We start from the raw sequence: 16,451 nt of genomic DNA on the forward strand, positions 1-16,451 counted from the left end.
CGCACCAGTGCCCGCCGCCGTCGCGCCCGAGGCGTCGCGCCGCCCGGAGCCGTGCCCCCTCGCCGCCGGCGCCTCCTCCACCGCCGCGCCCTCCGGCCTCCTCTCCTCCTCCGGTGTCGGTCGCCATCGTCGGCCGCATCTCATCCTCCGGCGGAGCTCGACCGCCCTCTCCGGCCAGATCCAATCGAGGTCAACGCGAGGTTGACCCGAGACCCCCCCCCCCGTTTTGCCAAGTCATTGAATTTTAACAGCATATGCCTCTGTTCATGGTTGCATAACTACTCGCATGTAGCTCCGATTCGCGCATGTAATATGTCAAATTGTTCATCTCGTGATGCTCTACATTTTGTTCAATTGCACCATGTTCATTAGACGTCATCTTGATGCCCAAATCTCTATCGGAAGAGGGCTAGTTGCTGTTATCCTCTGGTTCTTATCAGAACTTGGCGAATTGTCATTTTTGTATCATTTAATCTGTGCATCTTATGGGCATGAGCTCTACATGTGTTTTGAACTATGCCATGCCATCTTCCCAAGGGTGTATGCCATGTATTTTTGTGATCTCTGTGGTGACTAGCACAAGTATGCAAAGTAGGCTCCGTAATGTTTCTGATTTCAGGGACTTAGTGATTTCTCCAAGTCCTTGTCTGCTGTTATTTTGTTGCCATGTAAACTTGATGCTACAGAGAGATCCATGCATATTTTGGAAATGTTCAGTATGGATTTTTTGTAGCTATAGTTGTATTTGATCCATTCCTGCAATTGTTTGCAATTATGGAGTGCCATAGCATGACTCAATCTTGCTCTACTTTTGCTATAAAATATTTCTGGCAGATTCTTAACATGATATTCATTATTGCCAAGCTTATTGTAGTTGATCCATACACGTTATGCTTTTATTCTTGCCGTGGATACCTTCATAAACATGCCATCTTGCTGTAGGTATGCTTGTTTTGTCATGCATTGCTCTGTAGTGAGTGCATCAAGCTCACAAAGTGGCCTACATATTATTGTTTCTGCCATGCTCTGTTTTCTGCAAAGTCTGAAACCTGATATCGAAACTTGCTATGTTTACATGCTTGCCATCATATCTTCTGTTCCTTTTTGGCTTATGGTAAGTAAGGGACTTTTTTCATGTACATTTAGTAGAACACTGCCATGTCTTGTTTTGCCATGTTAAGTTCCTGTAGCATGTTGATTTCGTGCTCTGAACATTGCTACCTGATGCCGTTTTCTGCCATGTCCAGTTTTTCACTAAGTCTGTGATCCTGTTATCTTTTGCACTTTTGCCATGCTTGTTTGAGCTTGATATGTTGTGATCTAGACGTAGGTCAGTGTTCATCTTTTGTCAAGCATCTCCTGTACATTACTTCCATGTTCTTTGTTGCTATGTTGGAGTGCTGTAGCATTGTTGCTTGTTGCATTTTACGTGCTATCATGCTGTTAATCGCAGATTCGTGTCATTTTTGTTTTGCTTGCCATTTGCAAACCGTGCATCCGTTTCCGGTGATCTTTATATCGATTTCGACCGAAATCATGTCATCTTTCCAGTGGCATGCTTGGTTTGCCAAGTTACTGCCATGTTCATCATTTTCCTTCCGGACCACGCATATGCATCGCATATCATATCTCGCATATCATACATGTTTTGCATCATGTTGCTTGTGCATTTCTCGTGGTTGATTGTGGTTCCGTTTTTGTGCTCTTGTCTTGGGTAGAGCCGGGAGACGAGTTCGTGAACGAGGAACCTGTTGAGTACGCTTACGAGGATCAAGCTTTCGACAACTCTGAGAACCTTGCAGGCAAGATGACCACCCCTCGAAATCACTTCTATCTTTGCTTTGCTAGTTGTTCGCTCTATTGCCATGCTCCGCTACCTATCACTTGCTATACCATGTCTTCCATTTTGCCATGTCAGCCTCTAACCATCATTTCCTAGCAAACCGTTGTTTGTCTAAGTTACCGCTTTTGCTCAGCCCTTCTTATAGCGTTGCTAGTTGCAGGTGAAGTTGAAGTTTGTTCCATGTCGGAACATGGATATGTTGGGATATCACAATATCTCTTATTTAATTAATGCATCTATATATTTGGTAAAGGGTGGAAGGCTCGGCCTTATGCCTGGTGTTTTGTTCCACTCTTGCCGCCCTAGTTTCTGTTATACCGGGATTATGTTCCTTGAGTTTGCGTTCCTTACGCGGTCGGGTGATTTATGGGACCCCCTTGATAGTTCGCCTTGAATAAAACTCCTCCAGCAAGGCCCAACCTTGGTTTTACCATTTGCGACCTATGCCTTTTCCCCCGGGTTTTCTAAAGCCCGAGGGTCATCTTTATTTTAAACCCCCCGGGCCAGTGCTACTCTGAGTATTGGTCCAAACTGTCAGTCGCCAGTGGCCACCAGGGGCAACTCTGGTGTGGCCTATCGGAAGCTTGGACAATCCGGTGTGCCCTGAGAACGAGATATGTGCAGCTCCTATCGGGATTTGTCGGCACATTCGGGCGGCTTTGCTGGTCTTGTTTTACCATTGTTGAAATGTCTTGTAAACCGGGATTCCGAGACTGATCGGGTCTTTCCAGGAGAAGGGTTATCCTTCGTTGACCGTGAGAGCTTATGATGGGCTAAGTTGGGACACCCCTGCAGGGTATTATCTTTTGAAAGCCGTGCCCGCGGTTATGAGGCAGATGGGAATTTGTTAATGTCCGGTTGTAGATAACTTGTCACTTGACCCAATTAAAATACATCAACTGCGTGTGTAGCCGTGATGGTCTCTTCTCGGCGGAGTCCGGGAAGTGAACACGGTCTGAGTTATGAATGACGTAAGTAGGTGTTCAGGATCACTTCTTGGTCATTACTAGATGACAACCGTTTTGTTGCTTCTCTCCTCGCTCTCATTTGCGCAAGTTAGCCACCATATATGCTTATTGCCGCTGCAACTCCACCTCATTACGCCATCATTTCCTATAAGCTTAAATAGTCTTGATCTCGCGGGTGTGAGATTGCTGAGTCCTCGTGACTCACAGATTCTACCAAAACAGTTGCAGGTGCCGATGATGCCAGTGCAGATGATGGCGTCGATCTCAAGTGGGGGTTCGACGAGGAACGTGGTCGTTACTATGTGTCTTTTCCTGATGATCAGTAGTGGAGCCCAGTTGGGACGATCGGGGATCTAGCATTTGGGGTTATCTTATTTTCATCTGGATTTTGACCGTAGTCGGTCTATATGTTTGTATTTTGGGTGATGTATGAATAATATTTATGTATTGTGTGAAGTGGCGATTGTAAGCCAACTCTTTATCCCATTCTTGTTCATTACATGGGATTGTGTGAAGATGACCCTTCTTGCGACAAAACCACTATGTGGTTATGCCTCTAAGTCGTGCCTCGACACGTGGGAGATATAGCCGCATCGTGGGCGTTACATCTAACTCAGTTAGAGGTTAGAGTTAGATTCTAACCCTGAACTAACTCTAAACCAAAGAGGTGTATGGATGGCAGGGTTAGATTGACAATAAATGTCCTTTCTGAATCATTTGACTACTTTGGACCCTATTTCCTGTCGGATTTGGTGTGGCCGGCTCTTGTGTGGCCTCCTCCCGCTCACAATTGACATAACGAACCATCTTTACAAATCAAGCATGCAAAACATGATAAATTTTACTTTGTCCATGCAATTGAGATATCCTACTTAAACATACAAGTCCTCAATCAAGGTTCACAAAAAATACACTCCATGAAACAAAGCATGAGCTAACTCATCACGGAAGTCAGTCACGATAGGGAGGGAGCCCGGAGCCCCTCACGCATCCAGGGAGGAGCTCGTCATCGTCGCTCTAGAGGAAGGCTCTGTAGAGCCCAAGCCCCGGGAACCGCTTTGACGCCGGCGCTTGCGAGTTGAGGTCGACACCGGCATGGGTAGCAGGGCCACTTGCCGACGACTGCGAACCGAATCCTTGGGCCTCTAGAAATAATGCAAGCCTGAAACTGAAATACCTAGAAAGGCGAACTGAATCTTTGGGCCTCTAGAAATAATGCAAGCCTGAAACTGAAACACCTAGAAAGGTGAACTGAATCTTTGGGCCTCTAGAAACAATGCAAGCCTGGAACTGAAATACCTAGAAAGGTGAACTGATTCTTTGGGCCTCTAGAAATAATGCAAGCCTGAAACTGAAATACCTAGAAAGGTGAACTGAATCTTTGGGCCTCTAGAAAGATTTATTACCTCCTCAAGCAACATCAAACAATTCCATGCGCGCACCACAAATCTATACCAAGTTTAATCAGGATCTACTTTTCCAAATCAGAATTAGTGCTAGAGCGAGCAAGATCAATGATATGGCTGTGAGATAGAGAAAGAACGAACAAACTCACCCCTCTCGCGACCTACCTGGTAGGTGCGACGCCGCCGCGCAAGACAAGGGAGAAAAACGACCGGTGAAGGGGGAGCCGGGCAAGCTTCGAAGGCCGGAGGGAGAGGGTGGCAGAGGCCGGAGGGAGAGGGCGACCGGAGGAGAGAGAGGGCGAGCGGTGGAGCGGCGCTTGGGCGGGTGACCCGATGGGGAACAGAGAGGAGTCATGCGAGGGGGGGCGGAGGGAGTGATCTGGTGCGGGCAGGGGAGATATTTTTAGTTCTCTTTTAGTGGGCCCGAGGAGAACTAACCCAATTAGAACCTCTCCACCGGGCTAGTTTTTTTAGCAGGGTTAGAGCAAACTAGCTCAAACTAACCCCTCCTATTTGGATAATTTGAGGCTATTTCAACCCAAACTAGCTCTAACTCAGGGATCCAAACAAAGAGGAGTAGTACTGTACATGCTACAGTATGGACCGTGGCACATTGTTTTTTATGGCCATATCAGCACATTGTTTTCTATTGCTGATTCACTGGGCTGCCGTGGTTCGCACTCCTCCGACGCGAGTAGTAGTACTACTACTCCCTCCGTTCCTAAATATAAGTCTTTTTAGACATTTCAAATTGACTACAACATACAGATGTATGTAGACATATTTTAGAGTGTAGATTCACTCATTTTGCTCCGCATGTAGTTACTTGTTGGAATCTCTAGAAAGACTTATACGGCATGAATTTGTGCTCCTTCTTACTACTACGTACTACTTCACCGACATGTGGGAGAGCCAGCAGCATCCGGGTCGACGTAATACGTGTCATGCACCAGATTAGAGTGCAGAACGGAAGGGGGACATCACCCCGGTCGTACCGCCAGTAATTCATGACTATAGTGAGTAGTCATATCACAAGTCTTTCCAGCAGTAACGCGCCATCAAATCACACAGCCCGACCTTTCCAGCAGTAAGTAAGTTGAATCCGCTACTCCCTCACCCTCCTCGCCTATCTGTCAAACCGCCTACGCGAAAACTGCCGCGCGTACTGCCCGGGAAAAGCCCCGCCCTCAACTTTTAACTACGCAAAAGTAGTTCGAGCTTGTTCATTCTATATAAATACTAGTACTGTATGTTTATTCACCAGTGGGGTTGTTCAATGAATGGAGGGCCGGGGGGCACAAGTGAACAATACTACTACTAGTAGTAGTAAGTAGGAGTCGTACAGTTAGTCACCTTAAATAAATAGTTTCTTTTCTTTAATGACACGTACACAAATTGAAACGCTTGTTGTGGAGAGAAAAAGATAATAACTCCACTATATATGTACGCAGGGGCCTGAGCGCTTGCTTTACTAGGGTTGCTCTCTTCATTTTCTCATCCTATCCAGATATAAACAAGACAGCGGTAGCGACATTTTCTCTCTGCTCACCGCTGGTCACAGATCCGGCCGGATCCCTTCGGCTGGTGTGTGTAGAGGACTAGGTGCATCATTCACGCGGTCATCGCCGGCGAGGGAGGAAACCCACAGCTGCCAGAGGGGCCCGATCCTTTGCCCGTGCCGTTCTCTCCGACACAGCGCCGACTCGGGAGGTCTTCCGACCCTTCTTCCTCCCTGCCGTATTGTGCGCAGATCCGACCTGCCGCCGCCGACATCCCGACGACCCTCAGGTATAAGTTCTTCGAAAGCGGCCTTGCTCTACTACCCCAGCTCCCCACGTGTCTGCATGTGCATCTTTTTCTACTCCCATCAGCTCTACCAAAGCCACCTAAATTTTTAGTATTATTAGAGGTAAAGCTACTTCTTGCATTCAAATCTAGGACTTTTTTCAAACAACGAAGAAAGGGGGGAAAGTTGTAGCATGAATCTAGGACTTGATTCAAAGAGGAAATAATATGGTGAAAGTAGTAGAGACCAGATACCCAACCGGTCTCTTGGTTGAAAAGCGAAATAATGGGAAAACGTAGTACAAATTGGATAAGGAACAGATCTATTATTGGTTGAAAAAAGGATAGAAAGTGGCGGCTGGTGGACAAGTCAACAGAGTATGTCCAGGATTAGATTTGTTGCCCTCACATAGTAAAAGGTATCCAGGATTAGAATTGCTGCCCTCACATAGTAAAAGGTCTCAGGATTAGATTTGCTGCCCTCCCATAGTAAAAGGTCCCCAGGATTAGATTTGCTGCCCTCACATAGTAAAAGGTCTCCAGGATTAGATTTGCTGCCCTCACATAGTAAAAGGTCTCCAGGATTAGGTTTGAGGCCCTCACATAGTAAAAGGTCTCCAGATTAGATTTGCTGCCCTCACATAGCATGAACAAACTCGGCATCACCACTTTATGCCTCCTTGTAGGTACATTGTGCTGATGCGTCCACTGCCGCATGTCCTTATACCAACCTTTTCCTGTTGTTAATGTAAGGGCGCATGTAAAATGAAGCGATCACACTGTTACCTTAGGGACATGTCTAACCAGTATTATTGCTAATCTAATGCCTCCAGTGATAAGATGCAATTAAACTGTGTTACAAATGGTACTCCTGCTGTTTTCCCCAGTATGATAAGTAAGTTGCTCCTTTACGCTGCTGAGTGTCCTGGTGTCCCCACGGTCCCATGCCCTTAAACCAACTCTTTAGCTGCTGTTGATTTACTGTATCTGGTAAACAAGCAATGCCACCATTAAAGTAATCCCATATTTGACGAATGTCATTGTTGATCGTAATGCTTCCGGTAACATGAAGCATTGCTGACATTTTAAAATTTCTACTATCCTTGCGTGATTGCCATGAACATAATTAAGATGCTTCTTTTCATTTCGTGTATGTTTCGTATATTCTTATTGACCAGCAACTGTTTACTTTCTATCTTTTTGTGCAGATAGGGATATCCATTTCACCTTGTTGCTATTGTGACCTTTTGGTGAACTGCACAAACACTTTTTTTTTGGAATGAGTGTCTTGTGCAGTTCAACTAAAATGTCACGTGGGCAACATCTCTCAATTTTGGTGGAACTACACAAAATGGTGATTGGAGTTTCCAAAATCTCCGTCAAGTTCTGCTGGTAATCTCGTGCAACATTTTATTAGCCTTTGCAAGATGAGCCGTCACTGTCACCACAATGGCACTTTATTTTAGTGGAACTGCACAAAAGGATAAGCAAATTATAGTTGCACCTTACATGAGCTGGACAGCCAACCTTAATGTTCCTCAATTTTAGTGCAACTACTAAAGAAGAACCTGCCAGCTCACGAGAGCAAGTACTTCTTGCTAGCTGAATGATGCAATCTTTGCTTCATTTCAGGTGAACTGCAGAAAAAGACGCATGAATTGAATCATGGAACTCTAGGCAGGCCTCATCCGAGTGGAGCTGCAAGTTGAGTTCAAGGAGTGCCACTATTATAGTAATCATGCTCTTCTTGTTTGTGCTGTGCAAATAGGAATACTCGACTACAGATGTTGTGACGGTCAAGAGCATTCTCCAAGTTCTTTGGTTGTATGACACGGCTAGCCAAGATGGATTTAATCTCGATATTCACTTTATCAAAAGGCCCTAGTGGGTTGGTTCTGAATCTTGCAAGCTCGGAATCAATGAGATGTGTAGGCATATTTGTTGTACTTATTATTTGAATCTTATTTGTTGGTTATGAATCTTGCAAGCTGGGAATCAATGAGATGTGTAGGCATCTTTGTTGTACTTATTATTTGGATCTTATTTGTTGGTTCTGAATCTTGCAAGCTGGGAAACACGGCATGATGATGCAGAGGACAACAACCATAACAAACAGTTCAAACTTGGTAGTATTATCTGTGTGAAAGTGCGACAAATGTGCTGATCGTGTGCGTCCTGAGAATAATAATTCTAATTGTTGTGCATGTTGATCCTGTGGCACTGATAGAACGAGCCAATGCATTGCTTGTTTTAAGTATAAATTTCTATTAAAGCTAATTAAATTTAAGTAAAGTGACCACTAACTCTTGTTACTACAGTACCAATACAGACCCACTCGTGAACCGATGTGTGGTAGGTTTCTTAATGGAGGCGTTTGAATGCGCTGAGGGTGCATCTTCTGCCAGGCGTGCAGCGGGCGAGGGGGGGGGGTAGTAACTGTTGTCGCCTGTACACACTCAGTTTACTGTTGAATCTAGTTCCCCAAGATCTGAAAAACAAACTGCTGCCGCCGCCTACCCACTCGTTCACTTGAAGAGACTCCAATGGCGATCCGAGGGGTGAGCCTGCTGGATATGGACTTCAGCAAGGAGTTCCCCTTTGAGTTTGCCGTTCAGTCCTATGGCTGCACCAAGTTGAATGTGATGTACACCAACGATCCAGACTCGGTGAAGCTCTGCCTCACCAAGTTCAAGCAGTACCTACAGGAAGAGAAAGCACAAGGTCGCAGGACTAGACCTTGTGCCCATCCATTCGTCTCCTGACAGGGACCAGCGGATTGCCGTCGCCCAGGTATGTGTGCGGGACGAGGTTCTCATCTACCACTGCTGTAGGGCCATCGGAGGTTCTGGAGCATTTGCCTATTTCATCGGCAGCACCGAGTGCACCTTCGCTACGGTGGAGAGAAGGAAGAACGCGACGATTCGGCCATCTGGTGCAACAAGCTTGTCGACATCCAGAAGCAATACAAGATCATCAGCAACGGGCAGGAGAAGGACTCCGTGGTTGACCTCGCCGAGACCATCATCGACCCCTGATACGCCAATATGAAAGAATACAACGATACCAAGGACCTGAACACGTGGGAGGTACCTCTAAATCTAGCCTACATAACCTACGTGGCCAAGGACGCATACGCATGCTACGACATGTACAGGCAGATCTTGGACATGAGGGCGTGTCTGCTTCCCGTAACTGACAAGTACACGGACAGCCGCAGCGGCATGATCAAGCGTGCTAGGAAGGTCTAGATGTTGTACTTTATCTGTTTATAAGCACCTTTATCATCTGAGTGTTTCATGCATTAGCCTATGTGTCGTAATTATCTGTTTTGTCCAAAATATTTCTTTTAAGAACCCATTAACCTGTTTGCTTTTTTTAGTGGCTACTTGCTTATGTATGTAACTAGTTCACTTGTCCATTAAAAAAAACTAGTTCACTCGGCTTCCGTGCTTTGAATTCCTTCGTCCCAACATATTCCCCTTCTCAGGTGGACCCAGCAGGTCTCGTACACAGACATATGGGACCAACCACCTATCCATTTGTATTTCTTTATTTTGTTCAATCTTGCATCCTCTTCTTATACAGCGGCTGGCCATCATAGCCTATGGCATTGGCCAGGCCATCCCTCTATTCCCACACATTGTCCGGCGGCGGCGGCTCCACCGGCCCACCCTGCACCCGAACAAGTCAACCCTCATACTCGCCTCCGCCTGTGTCTTCCTCCACTCCGGTTCATTCGGTCCGAAGTCTCGACGTCGTCCTCCGCCTTGGTGCTCTCGCCGCGGCGCCGCCGTCTGTCGTTCCCAACATGGTCAGCAAAACAAGAGGAAGCGGGAGACAACTGTTCGTCGAGAGGCTGACAGTCCCGGGCCCACCAGGTCCATGGCCTAGGTTTTGTTGTTTAACATGGGCAACCCACGACATGTTTCATCATTTTTTGGATCCAGCAGGTATCAAGCGGCCTCCGGGCCTCCCAACCTAGCTTGTCTATAACATCAGCAGCCCAAGTTATGTTTGTTTTTTCAAGACAACACATAGCTCAGTTCTGTTTTTCTATAAGAACGCAAAACTGAACCTATGTTTTCTATAAGAATGCAGAACTGAACCTATATTTATATCTTATTTTATTACACACACACACACAAATATATATATATATATAATAGAAACAACATAAGGTTCCGTTAAACCTGTCGTTCGTCCAACCATTTTATAGACCTTCCCACTTCCTTCATTTTTTGTATTCATTAATCTTATATCTGAATTTTCTCCCACTTTATTTTTCGATGTAAACTGAGTTTTCTCCCAGTACTTTTCCCTAGAATAAAAAATAATAATACCCCACATACTATTAACTCATCAAATTAAAATGATATTTTATTTCGTAAGTTGAAAGTTCTTACAAAATAATAATAATAATTGTTTATATATAACTTGGCAAGTTAACTCCTAGTGATTGCGTACATAAGCTTGCAACGATTTTACCGACCAATGCAGTAATAGACGTGCAATCATGTGTTTATGTTTTTATAACATTTCTCCGTCTAGCCCAACATGATATTCTCACCCAGCCCAGCAAGTCTGCGGATTTCGAGAAAAATGCAAATGGGCTTTAAATTCTACCATATATATAAACAGGCTGCATAGATGCTACATCATTGTTTTACCCAGCCCACCAAATGGACTATAAAAACAAATGGACTAGCTGACATGTGGGCCAGTAGGTCGAAGCCTAAGAAGGTGTTGGATTTACATCCAATGGCCGACATTCTTCTTCAATCTCTCGTCTTCTTCCCCAAGCGCTGCCGGGACCGCCTACTCCAGCCTCTGGCATCCAACGGCGTTGTTTTGCGTGCCTCAGCGAAATGCTACCCCACCGACGGCCAGGCCATCCCTCTACTCTGCACCTCCTGTTATTCTCCGCTGAATGTAGACCCACCCCGCACCCGAAACAATCAAGTTTCCCACTCCTCTCCGTCTGCGACTCCACCGCCGCGTCATCCCCATCTCCTGGTTGTTCCAGTCTGGGGCCTCGCCTTCGTCCACCGCCTCGGTGCGCTCGGCGCGGCGTGGTCAACATACGAGAGTCATCGGAAGAGGACTGTACGTGGAGAGCCTGATGGCTGGGACCCACGAGGTCCATGGTCGCACGCAAGGAAAGTTCCTCCTTATTAAGTTGTTTCCTCCCCCTGACAGCTGGGACCCACCGGCTGTATCTTCGCACGGAAGGAAGTGCCTCCTTGTTATGGGAAAAAAACCATTCATCCCGATGACAGCTGGGACCCGGCAGATTTGGTGGCTGACTTGTGGGCCTACTAAGCAGACGTGTACGCAGGGCTTTGTCAACTTAATCAACAAATGATTCTAGCACCTGGACCGTTGGATGTTAATCCAATAGCCGTGCTCCTTCTTCAACCTCTGTTCTTGCTCCTGTATCCCGTGGGCGGCAGTGCTGCCACGCACCCAAACCAGTCAAGTTTCCCACTCCTCTCCATCTGCAACTCCACTGCCGCGTCTTCCCCATCTCCGGGTCGTTCTAGTCTGGGGCCTTGCCATCGTCCACCGGCCTTGGTGCGCTCGGCACAATGTGGTCAACATGGTCAACAACCGAGAGTCATCGGAAGATGACTGTACATGAGAGGTTGACAGTGGGGACGTACCACGTCCATGGACGGATGCATGCAACTGCATCCTTTTTACCCTGAAAAATAATGTTTTCTCCCCCTGACTGCTTGGACCCACCATCTACATCTTCGCACGCAAGGAAGTGTGTCCATATTACGGGCAAAAAAAATGATTCGCCCCCTGACTGCTAGGACCCACCAGCTACATCTTCTCACGCAAGAAAGTGCCTAACAGTCGGGACCCACCCGGTCGAAGCGTACGTAGCGTCGTCATTCTGGTCGCGAACGTGTACGTACATACTGGTCGATCGGTCTGTCTGCAGGCTGCAGCGATGAACCATGGCCATGTAAGGAAGGGCACGTGTTGTAGTAGAGGCGCGCACGTAGCATGTACACGTACGTACATCGGCCAGGGTGCAAGAAAGAAAATACAGCCACGTACGTACATACGGGCGGGGTCTCGAACGCCTACTCGCGCATACGTACGGCCAGTGCTTGTGTACATGGCTGTGGCTGGGTCGGAACGGAGAAACTGCATCGTCATCATGTTCATGGGAAGGCAACGGAATGCGTCGTGTTCATTAGGAGGCAACGGAACGCGTGCTGTTCATCGGGAGCCAACCGGCTTGGACAGAACAATCGATGGAAACGAGGCCTGGCGTACCGCAGAATGGAGGAAACGGCCTTGTGTTCGACTGGCCATGGTGGAAACGGGATCCTGTTCATCGGGAGGGGTCTGGCGTACCGCAAAACGGAGGAAACAGACCTCCTACGGTCGAAACGGGGTCCTATTGATCGAGAGGGGTGTGGCGTACCGCAAACGGAGGAAACGGACTTGTGTTTGAGCGCTACGGTCAAAACAGGGGTCCTGTTCATCGGGAGGGGTGTGGCGTACCGCAAAACGGGACTCCATGGGATACTGTTCATCTCCACCATCGACCTCCTCCAGCCTCCACTTGCGACTGTTCATCCACGGGCTCCTGTTCATCCACGGGCTCCTGTTCATCCAGCCTCCACCGCGCGCTCCTCCACCAGCTACTGTTCAACCAGCCCTCTCCACGGGGTCCTGTTCAACCACCCCTCTACGGGCTACTGTTCATCCAGCCCTCCATGGGCTACTATTCAACCAACCCTCCACGGGGTCGTCCTGTTCATCCAGCCCTCCACGGGGTCCTATTCATCCACCCCTCCACCGGCGCGATCGATCGGGGTACTGTTCACCCAGCGGCAACGACCTCTACTACCACGGGGTCCTGTTCATCCAACCCCCCACTGGGAACTATTCATCAAAACCCCCCAACAACGCTCACTGTTCATCCAGAGGCAGCATCGACCGGCTTCAGTTAGCAGCAGTAGCGAGGGTTCAGTTAACAGCAAGGGATCGTTCGATTGCTCGGGTTCAGTAACGCGTAGCCTGCAGTGCAATCGCTCGGGTTCAGTTAGAGCCCAACGCCTCGCACACATGCGCGTACGTAGAAGAGAAACACGCATCACTCGGCCCCCGACCACCAACCGTAACCGGGAACTTCCCGATATTTCCCTCGCCCTCGCTTCTACCATGGTTTTTTCCGTCATGGACGGCCCAAAGAATGTCATGGAGCTGCGTCTCCGGCCCGCCCAGGACGAAAAGCCCATTTTCTGTCATGATTTTTTGTCACAAAAGTAGGACCCCACCACATCTATGATGATACCGGGTTTTGTCACAATTATCGTCATAGAAGTGTCAGAAGTATGACAAATTTTTTTCCTTCGGCCCAAAATGTCACGGATGTGTCTTTTTTTTGTAGTGAAGCCCCATGCTCCATGCTGGCGGGAAGACTAGAAGACTAGCATAGGTGCCGGACGCGACTGTTCTTTGCTTTCTCTTGTGACCCAATTTGCTACTTCTTGGAATAAATTTGCGGCTCTTGCGTTTTCGTTTGAAAAAGGGGGGAGTTCCTGGTTTCTCTTCTTCTAGTCGTTTCTCCTTCACTTGATTTCTGTCTTTGCAAAAGATCACGGGCACCCGTGGCTCCCTCCATCGCACCCCGCGAGCGGGGGCTGGGCCCGGGGCGCACGCTTGGGTTGGCCCAGCGGCGCTAAAGATGCCCTAAGGGCCCAGGCCACAGCAGTCGCGGCCTTTCCCGCGCGCACACCTCTCCGGAGGCCACAGCAGCCGCGGCCTTGCCCCCGCGCACACCCTCCGGCGCCTCGGCATCCGAATCCTCGCGCGGTGCTCTCAAGCGAGCTGGCGGGTGTGCATTGCCCAGGGCTCTCGATAGGCGCGCGCCTCCGGACCTTGATCGGGCACCACGGCCCGACATGACAATGACGGCCACCCCTACTCAGGGTCGCGGGTGCGTGAAAAGTAAAGGAAAGGCGACATCAGGGAGTGCAGTACTATTTAATACATCATAGAGAAAGTTCTTCCAAAAAATGCTTTGACATCCTGTGGGGTCACATTCAAAGTCTTGACAGGAAAACAGGGAAATACAAGCATAGGGAGACACACTATCACTGTCGCTGCCGTCGTCGTCGTCATCGTTAGCTTTGTGTTCTTCGACCGCAGGCGCGCGCATGTCCTTGGTAGGGCGAGCTCCGCTTTCAGGTCCTCCACATGATCTTCCACCCATCCCGCCAGGGCGGCTTGGATCGCTCCAGGTACGGGGGCTATCGCTGTGTTGAAGTCGAAGTCAGGATCGGAGCAAAGAAGGTGGCAAAAGACGCGTGAGAATGCGCGCGCAAGAAGGTCGCGGAACATCGTGAGAATGCTCAGGGCCCGGTTGGCCCTTAGCCCAAGGGCCTGGAACATCTGAGAGCACTCGCGCCGCAGCGCCTGAGCTCGGCTCACCTCGTTTGAAGATTTCTCCATGAGGGAAGAAATGCCTTCTACCTGCTGGTAGAGGAAAGACAGCTCGGCCTCAGCAGTGGCCTGAGCTTCCCCAACGGCTTTTTCGCGCTTCTCCACTGCAGCTAGCTTCTCCTTGAGGGCGTCGGCCTTGCCCTGCAGCTCGTCGCGTCACGTGGGGTAGCGAGCCTCCTGGACCTCCAGCTTCCGGCGGTTTTCCTCGACAAGGGTCCTGTGGACCCCCGCCACCTTCTCGTCGAGCTCTTGCTATATCTTCGCCCCTTGAGAGGTGAGGGCATCCTTGGCAGCGGCCACTTGGCGCTCCATCACCTCCAGCAGCTTGCGCTCCAGGCTTTGCTCCACCGCCTCCAGCGCCAGCGTTAACTCGAGCATGTGGGGCCTCGCCTCGCTCACGGGTAGCCCAACCACCGGGGTGGCGAGCGCGGCCATGCGTGCCCGGACTTGCTATTCAAGGATGGCATTTGAAGCTTGGAGCTGCCTCTCGCGCCCCTCCGTTGCCTCGCGCATGCGATCTGTGGCTCCGGCCTCCTCCAGGGCGCGATCGCGAGCCTCCCTTGCCGCAGCCAAGGGCCTTTCTGCCTCCACTTGGGCATGCTCACGCTGCAGGCGGCCAAAGTTGATGGCAACTTCTAGCTGGCGCCATTCGCGCGCCAGGCGCAGACGCTCCGCCTTGAGGCGGGTGTCAACGTCGCCAAGCTCCACCCCGAGGCGCCCCAACACGCTCGATGCTTCTTGAAGAAGGCCGTGCCGGACGGCACTGCACCCACGAGCAAGCTCCAACGCCCGGCCTGGGCTTTCCTCCATGCCCCAGTCAGCTGGATAGGCGCGCGAGGACTCGCCCGCCTCCGGCAGGAGCCCGGAGGCTGATACTCCCTCGCCCGCTCTTGCGGCGCGAGGTGGGGCACGACGTGGACTCACCCTGCTGCTTGGGGATGGCGCCGCCATGCAGGGTGCCCAACTATCGGCAAGGATCAGCGGGGGAGCCCTTGGCACGGCCCCCGCGCTCCAGAGATCGCCTTGGAAGAAGGACGGCGGGAATGCAGGCTTGTGGCCCCCCAGGGACGGCCTCGGCCCCGGGTACGAGCGCCTTCTTGCACACAACCGCCCGACTCGTGAGGCCTAAGGTTGCGACAGGACAGGTGCCCTCCGGAGGCGGCACTCGGGACGCGCTCACTCCCCCATCAGAACGGATCCTGAGGGGCAAAAGTCAGACGGTAACACGATATGCAAGAGTCAAGACGAAGGTAAGGTACTTACTCGTCCACAGTGATCCACTTCCTCTTCTTCAGGGTCCTTGGGGCAGGATTGTAGCGGCTCCCAGGCTATTTCCTCTTGCGGGATGGTCCGGGATCCAAAGGAGACGTGTTGGGGGCTGGCGTGTGGCCCTCCACGGTGAGGACAACGGCTGCATCCATGGGCGGGGCTCCTCCCCCGCTGCCCGTGGGGCTGGAAGCGGATGCCTCGGGAGCGCATGGTGGTTCCCGCTCCCCCGCGACCACCTCGGGAGGGTGCACCTCGGGGCCTTCGTGCCCCGGAGTCACCAGGAGGGATTGTCACGAGGCCCCTCGTGGCCCTCGGGGAGCAGTCCCCACTCATCGAAGTGCGACATCTTCTTGGTGAAGACTCCCTCGTCCAGGTGATCATAAAGAGGGAACCCGTCTGAAGGGAGCCCGACTGGTTCTTCGCCGGTCAGGAGGCGGAGCACTACGTGCAGTGTGCTAGAAGGAAGGAGAGGCTGCTGAAGCCTCATGTTATTTGCGGGGCTGGTGAAAGCCCGCATCGGGCGGCAATGGCGCTGGAGTGGGGCGATATGCCGCCGGACAAAGTCCCTCACCACCATCGCCATCGTCACCCCCGCCTTCCTCAGGTTAGCCAACCTGGTCATGACTCGGGCAAGCCGCGGGTCGACCAGCTTCGCGTGCCCCCACCTGGAGCTCGGCTTCGCGGGGGCGGAAGAGATCAGAAGCAGGGGGCTGT

The sequence above is a fragment of the Triticum aestivum genome, chromosome 2D (genome assembly GCF_018294505.1).
Source record: "Triticum aestivum cultivar Chinese Spring chromosome 2D, IWGSC CS RefSeq v2.1, whole genome shotgun sequence".
Classification (NCBI taxonomy): Eukaryota; Viridiplantae; Streptophyta; class Magnoliopsida; order Poales; family Poaceae; genus Triticum; species Triticum aestivum.